Source organism: Ranitomeya imitator, chromosome 4, assembly GCF_032444005.1.
Source record: "Ranitomeya imitator isolate aRanImi1 chromosome 4, aRanImi1.pri, whole genome shotgun sequence".
NCBI classification, from domain to species: Eukaryota; Metazoa; Chordata; class Amphibia; order Anura; family Dendrobatidae; genus Ranitomeya; species Ranitomeya imitator.
In genome coordinates, this window is record NC_091285.1 from 310,185,577 (window position 1) to 310,198,288 (window position 12,712).

Sequence of the window (12,712 nt, forward strand, 5' to 3'; positions counted from 1 at the left end):
TTTCACTTTTTAACTAAAAAAGAACCTATAAATGTTTGGTGTCTATGAATGCCTAATGACATGGAGAATCATATTGGCAGGTCAGTTTTAGCATTTAGTGAACATGGGAAAAGCAAAACCAAACAACAACTGTGGAATTGCACTTTTTTTGCAATTTCACAGCACTTGGAATTTTTTTCCCGTTTTCCGGTACATGATATGCTAAAAACAATGGTGTCATTCAAAGCTACAACTTGTCCCACAGCAAATAAGCCCTCAAGTGGCCATATTGCCTGAAAAATAAAAAAGTTATGGCTCTGGGAAGAATGGGAGCAAAAAACGAAAATGCAAAAAAGAAAATACCTCTGGTCGTGAAGGGGGTTGTAGAACAGCTACAGTGCCTTGCAAAAGCATCCGGCCCCCTGGAACTTTTCAACCTTTTTCCACATATCATGCTTCAAACATAAAGATACCAAATGTAATTTTTTGGCGAAGAATCAACAACAAGTGGAACACTATTGTGAAGTTGAACGAAATTTATAGGTTATTTTAAATTTTTGTGGAAATTCATTACTGAAAAGTGAGGCGTGCAATATTATTCGGCCCCTTTACTTTCAGTACAGCAAACTCACTCCAGAAGTTCATTGTGGATCTCTGAATGATCCAATGTTGTCCTAAATGCCTAATGATGATAAATATAATCCACCTGTGTGTAATCAAGTGTCTGCAAAAATGCACCTGCTCTGTGATAGTCTCAGGGTTCTGTTTGAAGCACAGAGAGCATCATGAAGACCGAGGAACACAACAGGCAGGTCCTTGATACTGTTGTGGAGAAGTTTAAAGCCAGATTTGGATACAAAATGATTTCCAAAACTTTAAACATCCCAAGGAGCACTGTGCAAGCGATCATATTGAAAAGGAAGGAGTATCATACCTCTTCAAATCAACCAAGACCTGGCCATCCCTCTAAACTTTCATCTAACAAAAGGAGAAGACTGATCTTGAGATGCAGCCAAGAGGCCCATGATCACTCTGGATGAACTGCAGAGATCTACAGCTGAGGTGGGACAGTCTGTCCATAGGAAAACAATCAGTCGTACACTGCACAAATCTGGCCTTTATGGAAGAGTGGCAAGAAGAAAGCCATTTCTCAAAGATATCCATAAAAAGTGTTGTTTAAAGTTTGCAACAAGCCACCTGGGAGACATTCCAAACATGTGGAAGAAGGTGCTCTGGTCATATGAAACCAAAATAGACCTTTTTGGCAACAATGCCAAATGATATGTTTGGCGTAAAGGCAACACAGCTCATCACCCTGAACACTACATCCCCACTGTCAAATATGGTGGTGGCAGCGTCATGGTTTGGGCCTGCTTTTCTTCAGCAGGGACAGGGAAGATGGTTAAAATTGATGGGAAGATGGATGGAGCCAAATACAGGACCATTCTTGAAGAAAACCTGTTGGAGTCTGAAAAAGACCTGAGACTGGGACAGAGATTTGTCTTCCAATAAGACAATGATCCCAAACATAAAGCAAAATCTACAATGGAATGGTTCACAAATAAACGTACCCAGGTGTTAAAATGGCCAAGTTAAAGCCCAGACCTCAATCCAATCAAGAATCTGTGCAAAGAGCTGAAAACTGCTGTTCACAAACTATCTCAATCAAACCGCACTGAACTCAAGCTGTTTGCCAAGGAATAATGGGCAAGAATTTCGGTCTCTCGATATACAAAACTGATAGACATACCCCAAGCGACTTGCAGCTTTAATCGCAGCAAAATATGGTGCAACAAAGTATTAAGTTAAAGGGGCTGAATAATATTGCACGCCCCACTTTTTTCAGTTTTTGAATTTCCACAAACATTTAAAATAACCAATAAATTTTGTTAAACTTCGCAATTGTGTTCCACTTGCTGTTGATTCTTCACCAAAAATTTACATTTGGTATCTTTATGTTTGAAGCATATGTGGGAAAAGATTGAAAAGTTCCAGGGAGCCGAACACTTTTGCAAGGCACTGTATGTATGCCTCGAAATCTAGGCATGCATTTTCCATTCATGAACAAGTAGAATGGAAGCAAAAACATGTTTCATGTGCCAAATTCACTGTAGACAGCATTGTGGCTCAGTGGTTATCACTGTAGACTTGCAGCGCTGGGGTCCTGTGTACAAATGCCACCAAGGTGAACATCTGCATGGAGTTTGTGTGTTCTCCCCGTGTGTGCATGGGTTTCCTCCCACGCTACAAAAAACATACTGATTGGGAATCTAGATAGAGAGCCCCAGTGGGGACAGTGCCGATAAAGCACTGTGAAATGTATAGTGCTATATAAGTGAGTAAAGTAAATGAATTCACCAAGATCTGATTTATGCCTTCAGGAACTGCATTAGGGACTAGCTGTTAACTTTTATAATATTTTACAGAAAGTGAAAAACTCATTTTGTGTTCATAAATCTTATCCACAAATACTGTTCAGAACAGCACAATATGTCATTAGAGCATCCCCTATTAAAGTAAGTGAAGTGATGCCCATTAACAGAGAACCAATTAAGTGTCATCAAAGTGTCTTTCATTCCTGACATCCACTCCTCTTTTCTCAATATTCAACTAGTCAAATATACCAAAGCTGTGGTTTGGGAGGCATAGTTAGTGATCAACAGCCTGAACAAAACAGCTTACAAGCTGCGCAGAAGACTTGTCTCTTCCATATTTGTAATTCTCATAAGCCAGAAATCTCAAGCACGTGGCCAGAGGGTCACAAGCGGCCCCTGAGGCTGTCAGCAGTGGCCTACAGGGGACAGTTATGACAGCAAAGATAACATACAAGGTAGTGCATGCCAGCGTTCCATAATTACATCACACTGGAGCAAGGTTTCAGAGAGCGGTTTATCAGAGCAGAGGCATCTCTTTCCCATCCGCTCTACTGGATTGCTGTTGGTAGGTAAATATGGAAAGGACTTTTTTAACCTCTTCGCGACATGCATGTAAGGTGCAGAAGGAGGTATCTATCCAAAAATCGATGTACAGGTACACACGCACACAAACAGCATAATCAGCGTGTGTCTGCTGTATATCATATCTGGCAATAGTGACAGTGGTAGTTAGATGGTCATTTGAAGGAGAGGATCCCTTATTAAGGCTGCTTTCACACATCAGATTTTTGCCATCAGTCACAATCCGGCGAATTTTGAAAAAAAACGGATCTGGCAAAATTTGCTGCCGGATCTGTTTTTTTCTCATAGACTTGTATTAGCGACGGATTGCAACGGATGGCCTCACGTTTTATCCATTTTTCGCTGGATCGGTTGAAAATTTTTCTGGCGGCCAGAGAAAACGGACATAGGAACATTTTTTGTGTCCGTCAAAAAACGGACAGCAACGGATCCATCGCCGTCCGTTGTTTACCAGAATGGAACCCAAAGGCGCCGGAAATGACAGAATCCAGCGACGGATAAAAAATTTTTTAACTGAGCATGCTTCAATTTTTGTAGGATCCAATTAGCTGGATCAGCTAGCCGGATCTGCCGAAAAAATGGATCCGTCACTTGCATGTTATCCTGTAAGGCCCTGTAATAAGCTGGGTCCAACAGGCAAAGTGTCAGTATAAAACTGACAGATCTAATACTTGCAGTGCAGAAGTATTACAGGATATTAGATCGGCAAGCAAGCAAAAAAGTCCCATAAAAGGACTATGGAAAAGAACGGCAAAAATGTAAATTATTTTGAAAATAAAGTATGAAAAAATAACAGAAAAATATTTTCACACTTAAAATTTGTCATGTAACACAAAGGCAAAAAAAAAGGACACCTTAGGTATCGCCACATCTGCAATGACCCTAGCTATGAAATATCACTCATACAATTAAGAAATTTAAAAAAAATAAATACAAAGCATGCAAAAAAATGTAGCTTTATCATTATACTGACATACAAAAAATGGAAAAAAAAGTAATCAAAACCTAATTTTTCTAAAAAAAAAAAAAAAAAGTTATCATCTCATCCCGCAACTAGTGTGGCACGTAAACTTAAATTTTTTGTATTTGTTTAGCCATTCATCATGCTGACTTTGAGACTCCTGGAAGTGTTGAAGAATAGGCTAATACAAATGACTGCTTTACCTATATTAGAATATATACATACATTAACAATTTGGTGCAGAAATTTCATTATGAATTCTGAATCTCTTGGCTGGAAAAATGCAGCGTAGCATATGCACATTTTTGCTACATTTTTATTGAATTTTTGACACATTTTTTACATGCGTTTTTGTTGCACATTTTTGCCCACACATGAGTATGAGTGAAATTTGCAGCAAAAACTCTGAAAGAATTGACATGCTGTGGAATTAAATCTGCTCCAAATCTGCAAGTCAAAAATAAGCAAAGTGTGCATGACACTTTAACCGCTTCATGACCCAGCCTATTTTGACCTTAAAGACCTTGCCGTTTTTTGCAATTCTGACCAGTGTCCCTTTATGAGGTAATAACTCAGGAACGCTTCAACGGATCCTAGCGGTTCTGAGATTGTTTTTTCGTGACATATTGGGCTTCATGTTAGTGGTAAATTTAGGTCAATAAATTATGCGTTTATATGTGATAAAAACGGAAATTTGGCGAAAATTTTGAAAATTTCGCAATTTTCACATTTTGAATTTTTATTCTGTTAAACCAGAGAGATATGTGACACAAAATAGTTAATAAATAACATTTCCCACATGTTTACTTTACATCAGCACAATTTTGGAAACAAAATTTTTTTTTGTTAGGAAGTTATAAGGGTTAAAATTTGACCAGCGATTTCTCATTTTTACAACGAAATTTACAAAACCATTTTTTTTAGGGACCACCTCACATTTGAAGTCAGTTTGAGGGGTCTATATGGCTGAAAATACCCAAAAGTGACACCATTCTAAAAACTGCACCCCTCAAGGTACTCAAAACCACATTCAAGAAGTTTATTAACCCTTCAGGTGCTTCAGAGCAGCAGAATCAACATGGAAGGAAAAAATGAACATTTAACTTTTTAGTCACAAAAATTATCTTTTAGCAACAATTTTTTTATTTTCCCAATGGTAAAAAGAGAAACTGAACCACGAAAGTTGTTGTCCAATTTGTCCTGAGTACGCTGATACCTCATATGTGGGGGTAAACCACTGTTTGGGCACACGGCAGGGCTTGAAAGGGAAGGAGCGCCATTTGACTTTTTGAATCAAAAATTGGCTCCACTCTTTAGCGGACACCATGTCACGTTTGGAGAGCCCCCGTGTGCCTAAAAATTGGAGCTCCCCCACAAGTGACCCCATTTTGGAAACAAGACACCCCAAGGAACATATCTAGATGCATAGTGAGCACTTTGAACCCCCAGGTGCTTCACAAATTGATCCGTAAAAATGAAAAAGTACTTTTTTTTCACAAAAAAATTCTTTTAGCCTCAATTTTTTCATTTTCACATGGGCAACAGGATAAAATGGATCATAAAATGTGTTGGGCAATTTCTCCTGAGTACACCAATACCTCACATGTGGGGGTAAACCACTGTTTGGGCACATGGTAAGGCTCGGAAGGGAAGGAGCGCCATTTGACTTTTTGAATGAAAAATTATTTCCATCGTTAGCGGACACCATGTCGCGTTTGGATAGCTCCTGTGTGCCTAAACATTGGCGCTCCTCCACAAGTGACCCCATTTTGGAAACTAGACCCCCCAAGGAACTTATTTAGATGCCTAGTGAGCACTTTAAACCCTCAGGTGCTTCACAAATTGATCTGTAAAAATGAAAAAGTACTTTTTTTTCACAAAAAAATTCTTTTCGCCTCAATTTTTTCATTTTCACATGGGCAGTAGGATAAAATGGATCATAAAATTTGTTGGGCAATTTCTCCCGAGTACGCCAATACCTCATATGTGGGGGTAAACCACTGTTTGGGCACTCGGCAGGGCTCGGAAGGGAAGGCGCGCCATTTGACTTTTTGAATGGAAAATTAGGTCCAATTGTTAGTGGACACCATGTCGCGTTTGGAGAGCCCCTGTGTGCCTAAACATTGGAGCTCCCCCACAAGTGACCCCATTTTGGAAACTAGACCCCCCAAGGAACTTATCTAAATGCATATTGAGCACTTTAAACCCCCAGGTGCTTCACAGAAGTTTATAATGCAGAGCCATGAAAATAAAAAATAATTTTTCTTTCCTCAAAAATGATTTTTTAGCCTGGAATTTCCTATTTTGCCAAGGATAATAGGAGAAATTGGACCCCAAATATTGTTGTCCAGTTTGTCCTGAGTAGGCTGATACCCCATATGTGGGGGTAAACCACTGTTTGGGCGCACGGCAGGGCTCGGAAGGGATGGCACGCCATTTGGCTTTTTAAATGGAAAGTTAGCTCCAATCATTAGCGGACACCATGTCACGTTTGGAGAGCCCCTGTGTGTCTAAACATTGGAGATCCCCCAGAAATGACCCCATTTTGGAAACTAGACCCCCAAAGGAACTAATCTAGATGTGTGGTGAGGACTTTGAACCCCCAAGTGCTTCACAGAAGTTTATAACGCAGAGCCATGAAAATAAAAAATAAAATTATTTTCTCAAAAATGATCTTTTAGCCTGCAATTTTTTATTTTCCCAAGGGTAACAGGAGAAATTTGACCCCAAAAGTTGTTGTCCAGTTTCTCCTGAGTACGCTGATACCCCATATGTGGGGGTAAATCAGTGTTTGGGCACATGCCGGGGCTCGGAAGTGAAGTAGTGACGTTTTGAAATGCAGACTTTGATGGAATGCTCTGTGGGCGTCACGTTGCATTTGCAGAGCCCCTGATGTGGCTTAACAGTAGAAACCCCCCACAAGTGACCCCATTTTGGAAACTAGACCCCCCAAAGGAACTTATCTAGATGTGTGGTGAGCACTTTGAACCCCCAAGTGCTTCATAGAAGTTTATAATGCAGAGCCGTGAAAATAATAAATACGTTTTCTTTCCTCAAAAATAATTATTTAGCCCAGAATTTTTTATTTTCCCAAGGGTTACAGGAGAAATTGGACCCCAAAAGTTGTTGTCCAGTTTCTCCTGAGTACGCTGATACCCCATATGTGGGGGTAAACCACTGTTTGGGCACACGTTGGGGCTCAGAAGGGAAGTAGTGACGTTTTGAAATGCAGACTTTGATGGAATGCTCTGTGGGCGTCACGTTGTGTTTGCAGAGCCCCTGATGTGGCTTAACAGTAGAAACCCCCCACAAGTGACCCCATTTTGGAAACTAGACCCCGAAAGGAACTTATCTAGATGTGTGGTGAGCACTTTGAACCCCCAAGTGCTTCATAGAAGTTTATAATGCAGAGCCGTGAAAATAATAAATACGTTTTCTTTCCTCAAAAATAATTATTTAGCCCAGAATTTTTTAATTTTCCCAAGGGTAACAGGAGAAATTTGACCCCAATATTTGTTGTCCAGTTTCTCCTGAGTACGGTGATACCCCATATGTGGGGGTAAACTACTGTTTGGGCACATGCCGGGGCTCGGAATTGAAGTAGTGACGTTTTGAAATGCAGACTTTGATGGAATGCTCTGCAGGCGTAACGTTGCGTTTGCAGAGCCCCTGATGTGCCTAAACAGTAGAAACCCCCCACAAGTGACCCCATTTTGGAAACTAGACCCCGAAAGGAACTTATCTAGATGTGTGGTGAGCACTTTGAACCCCCAAGTGCTTCATAGAAGCTTATAATGCAGAGCCGTGAAAATAATAAATACGTTTTCTTTCCTCAAAAATAATTATTTAGCCCAGAATTTTTTATTTTCCCAAGGGTTACAGGAGAAATTGGACCCCAAAAGTTGTTGTCCAGTTTCTCCTGAGTACGCTGATACCCCATGTGTGGGGGTAAACCACTGTTTGGGCACACGTCGGGGCTCAGAAGGGAAGTAGTGACTTTTGAAATGCAGACTTTGATGGAATGGTCTGCGGGCGTCACATTGCGTTTGCAGAGCCCCTGGTGTGACTAAACAGTAGAAACCCCCCACAAGTGACCCCATTTTAGAAACTAGACCCCCCAAGGAACTTATCTAGATATGTGGTGAGCACTTTGAACCCCCAAGTGCTTCACAGACGTTTACAACGCAGAGCCGTGAAAATAAAAAATCATTTTTCTTTCCTCAAAAATTTTGTTTTAGCAAGCATTTTTTTAGATTCACAAGGGTAACAGGAGAAATTGGACCCCAGTAATTGTTGCGCAGTTTATCCTGAGTATGCTGGTACCCCATATGTGGGGGTAAACCACTGTTTGGGCACACGTCAGGGCTCGGAAGTGAGGGAGCACCATTTGACTTTTTGAATACGAGATTGGCTGGAATCAATGGTGGCGCCATGTTGCGTTTGGAGACCCCTGATATGCCTAAACAGTGGTAACCCCTCAATTCTACCTCCAACACTAACCCCCCCACACCCCTAACTCTAATCCCAACTGTAGCCATAACCCTAATCACAACCCTAACCACAACCCTAATTCCAACCCTAACCCTAAGGCTATGTGCCCACGTTGCGGATTCGTGTGAGATATTTCCGCACCATTTTTGAAAAATCCGCGGGTAAAAGGCACTGCGTTTTACCTGTGGATTTTCCGCGGATTTCCAGTGTTTTTTGTGCGGATTTCACGTGCGGATTCCTATTGAGGAACAGGTGTAAAACGCTGCGGAATCCGCACAAAGAATTGACATGCTGCGGAAAATACAACGCAGCGTTTCCGCGCGGTATTTTCCGCACCATGGGCACAGCGGATTTGGTTTTTCATATGTTTACATGGTACTGCACACCTGATGGAACACTGCTGCGAATCCGCAGCGGCCAATCTGCAGCCAAATCCGCACCGTGTGCACGTGGCCTAATTCTAAAGGTATGTGCACATGCTGCGGAAAAGCAGCAGTTTCCCATGAGTTTACAGTTCAATGTAAACCTACGGGAAACAAAAATCGCTGTACACACGCTGCGGAAAAACTGCACGGAAACGCAGCGGTTTACATTCCGCAGCATGTCACTTCTTTGTGCGGATTCCGCAGCGGTTTTACAACTGCTCCAATAGAAAATCGCAATTGTAAAACCGCAGTGAAATGTGCAGAAAAAACGCGGTAAATCCACCATAAATCCGCAGCGGTTTAGCACTGCGGATTTATCAAATCCGCAGCGGAAAAATCCGCAGAGGACCAGAATACGTGTGCACATGCCGAAACCCTAACCCTAGCCCTAACCCTACCCCTAACCCTAACCCTACCCCTAACCCTACCCCTAACCCTAACCCTAACCCTACCCCTAACCCTAACCCTACCCCTAACCCTACCCCTAACCCTAACCCTACCCCTAACCCTAGCCTTAATCCTAACCCTAGCCCTAACCCTACCCCTAACCCTAACCCTACCCCTAACCCTACCCCTAACCCTAACCCTACCCCTAACCCTATTCTAACATTAGTGGAAAAAAAAAATTTCTTTATTTTTTTATTGTCCCTACCTATGGGGGTGACAAAGGGGGGGGGTCATTTATTATTTTTTTTATTTTGATCACTGAGATATAATCTATCTCAGTGATCAAAATGCACTTTGGAACGAATCTGCCGGGCGGCAGATTCGGCGGGCGTACTGCGCATGCGCCCGCCATTTTGGAAGATGGAGGCGCCCAGGGAGAAGACGGACGGGACCCCGGCAGGATTGGTAAGTATGATGGGGTGGGGGGGACCACGGGGGGGGGATCGGAGCACGGGGGGGAATCGGAGCGCGACAGGCGTGGAACGGAGCACGGGGGGGCTGGAACGGAGCACGGGGGGCTGGAACGTAGCACGGGGGGGGTGGAACGGAGCACGGGGGGATGGATCGGAGTGCAGGGGGGGTGATTGGAGAACGGGGGGGTAATTGGAGCACGGGGGGAGCGGACAAGAGCACGGGGGGAGCGGAGCACTGGATGGAGGGGGAGCCGGAGCAGTGTACCGGCCAGATCGGGGGGCTGGGGGGGCGATCGGTGGGGTGGGGGCACACTAGTATTTCCAGCCATGGCCGATGATATTTCAGCATCGGCCATGGCTGGATTGTAATATTTCACCCGTTATAATGGGTGAAATATTACAAATCGCTCTGATTGGCAGTTTCACTTTCAACAGCCAATCAGAGCGATCGTAGCCACGAGGGGGTGAAGCCACCCCCCCTGGGCTAAACTACCACTCCCCCTGTCCCTGCAGATCGGGTGAAATGGGAGTTAACCCTTTCACCCGGCCTGCAGGGACGCGATCTTTCCATGACGCCACATAGGCGTCATGGGTCGGAATGGCACCGACTTTCATGACGCCTACGTGGCGTCATGGGTCGGGAAGGGGTTAAGATTCTCTTTTACTTTGATGGCATCAGGTGACCATTAGTTTTTGTGACAAAACTGGGCAAAAAAACAGTGACAAAAACACAATGTGCATAGCCTTACAAATTAAAGTATTGGCATTTTCTATGCTTATTTCAATACATGAAATTTACAAGTGTCCTTAAAATTAAACTATTATGAAAAGAGTGTAGGTAGAGGATTATGTTAGTTTTCATGATATAAAGTTTTCTGTGGAGGATCCTCTCTTCTTAACTCTTTATCAATGACTAGGAAAGACTCCACGCAACAAAGCACGGTATACAATAAATTCTAGTTTTACTTCTGTAAAGCCATTTGTTCTCTAAAGTTTAGATTATTCATGTAGAAATTGTATTAAGTTTGAAGTTTTCTAGTGGCATTAAAACCTAAAGACTTTTCCAAATTTATATGATTAGATTTGACAATATGTATTAAAATGAAATGCCACTGTAGACAAAAAGTATATAATATCTTTTTTCCAGTGTGAAAATGTCTCTGTACACTTGAGTGCACTGGTATTTGGTTTTATCTTTTTTTGTAGCAGAATTTACTTTGAAAAAGTAAAAGTAACAGATGAGGTCCAGCATACTATATGCTGGTATATACTATATTTTCAAGGTGACTATTGCATTTTCTCAGCATAGTTGAAAGCAACCCTATCTAAGGCTACTTTCACAATAGTGTCGGTACGGGTCCGTCGCTATGCGTTGGGCTGACGTCCCGATGCACGTTGTGAAATTTATGCATGACGTGGGCAGCGGATACAGTTTTTCAATGTATCCGCTGCCCAGTCTAAAGTCCGAGGATGAGGGGGCGGAGTTTCGGCCACGCATGCGCGGTAGAAAATGGCGGACGCGACGGACAAAAAACCTTCACTTGAATATTTTTTCGTGCCGGCGGTCTGCCAAAACACGATGGATCTGTTGCACAATGGACGCGACGTGTGGCCATCCGTCGCGATCCATCACTAATACAAGTCTATGGGTAAAAAACGCATCCTGCGAGCACATTTGTAGGATCCGTTTTTTTCCCAAAACGATGGATGGTGACGGATTGCAAAAAATGCAAGTGTGAAAGTAGCCTAAGATGACCTGTTAATTAAGTCCTTGCACTAATTTAAATATCTGTAAAAATGTAGTATGCAAGACCAGAATGAGAAAACCAAGGGTCATAGCATTGCTTCAAGCACCTCTATTAATAGGAGCTTGATCTGAGGAGCCTCAATTCTGACTCCAAAGACTCATGATTGGCTGCAGTGGTCAGATGACTACAACATGATGTAACCACATATTCCTTGCATGATGACCCTTTTCAATTTTTTAAACACTATAGTCAATTACAGGTCAAATTAGCAAAGCAGGGGCAGACATACCATTAGTGCAACAAGTGCAGCCTCACAGAGGCCCAAGAAAATAATGAGGACAGCTTCCACCTCCAAAGCAGCTTCTTGTTACTGATACTGACGAATAAATGGGGTCATTAGAATGAACTATTGGACTACAAAAGGCCCGTATACTAAATAAGACAATAGCATCCCCATACAGGTGACAATCCAGCAGCTGTTGGCTGTACACTATAACTGACAACTTGGTGCATCAGCTACCATCAGTGTTGGCACTGTCCAAAATCTGTTTAACCCCCTTAGATGCTGCTGTCAATAGTGACTACATCATATAAATGATTAACAGAGTGTGGGGGCTTCTTCTTTAACCCCATTGGAACTCTGAGATCATGGTCCTGATGTTTGCCATGGTAATTCAGGGCCAAATAACGACCTTAGAGTCTGCCCGCTATAGCAGCCTGTTCAGAAGTTAGCAACACTTAGGTGGTAAAAATACACTTTTTTATTTGTGTTAAGTCACTTTGTATTCATTCTTGAACAGCACCGGAAAGGTTATAAACTACCTGACAGCAGTTTTAAATATGTCAGGGGGTGCTGTTTTTAAAATGGTATCACTTTTGGAAGTTTTCCAATATATAGGACCTCCAAAGTCACTTCAAACCTGAATAGGTCCTATAGAAATATAAATTTTGTAAATTTCCTTGAAAAAATGAAAAATTGCTGCTACAATTTTAAATCTCCTAAAATGCTAACAAAATAAGATAACATTTTACAAATGGTGCTGATGCAAATCAGACATGTGTGAAATTTTCAAAGTTTTCAAATTGCATTTTTTTTACATTTTTGTCAAATTTGTGATTTTTTTTATAAATAAACACAAAACATATCGACCTAAATTTACCATTATCATAAATTACAATGTGCCACAAAAAAAGTCTCAAAATCATTGGGATTTGTTGAAGCTTTCCAGAGTTATTATCACATAAAGGGACTCTGGTCAGATTTAAAAAATTTGGTCCTGTCACTAAGGAG

The 12,712-nt window shown here is 41.9% G+C and overlaps 1 protein-coding gene across 2 annotated transcripts in view; it reads right to left on the minus strand.

Moving 5' to 3' along the window:
• Positions 1-12,712, minus strand: part of TFEC (transcription factor EC) — a 199,131-nt gene that overhangs the window by 50,255 nt on the left and 136,164 nt on the right. The gene's annotated exons all lie outside the window — the stretch shown is intronic.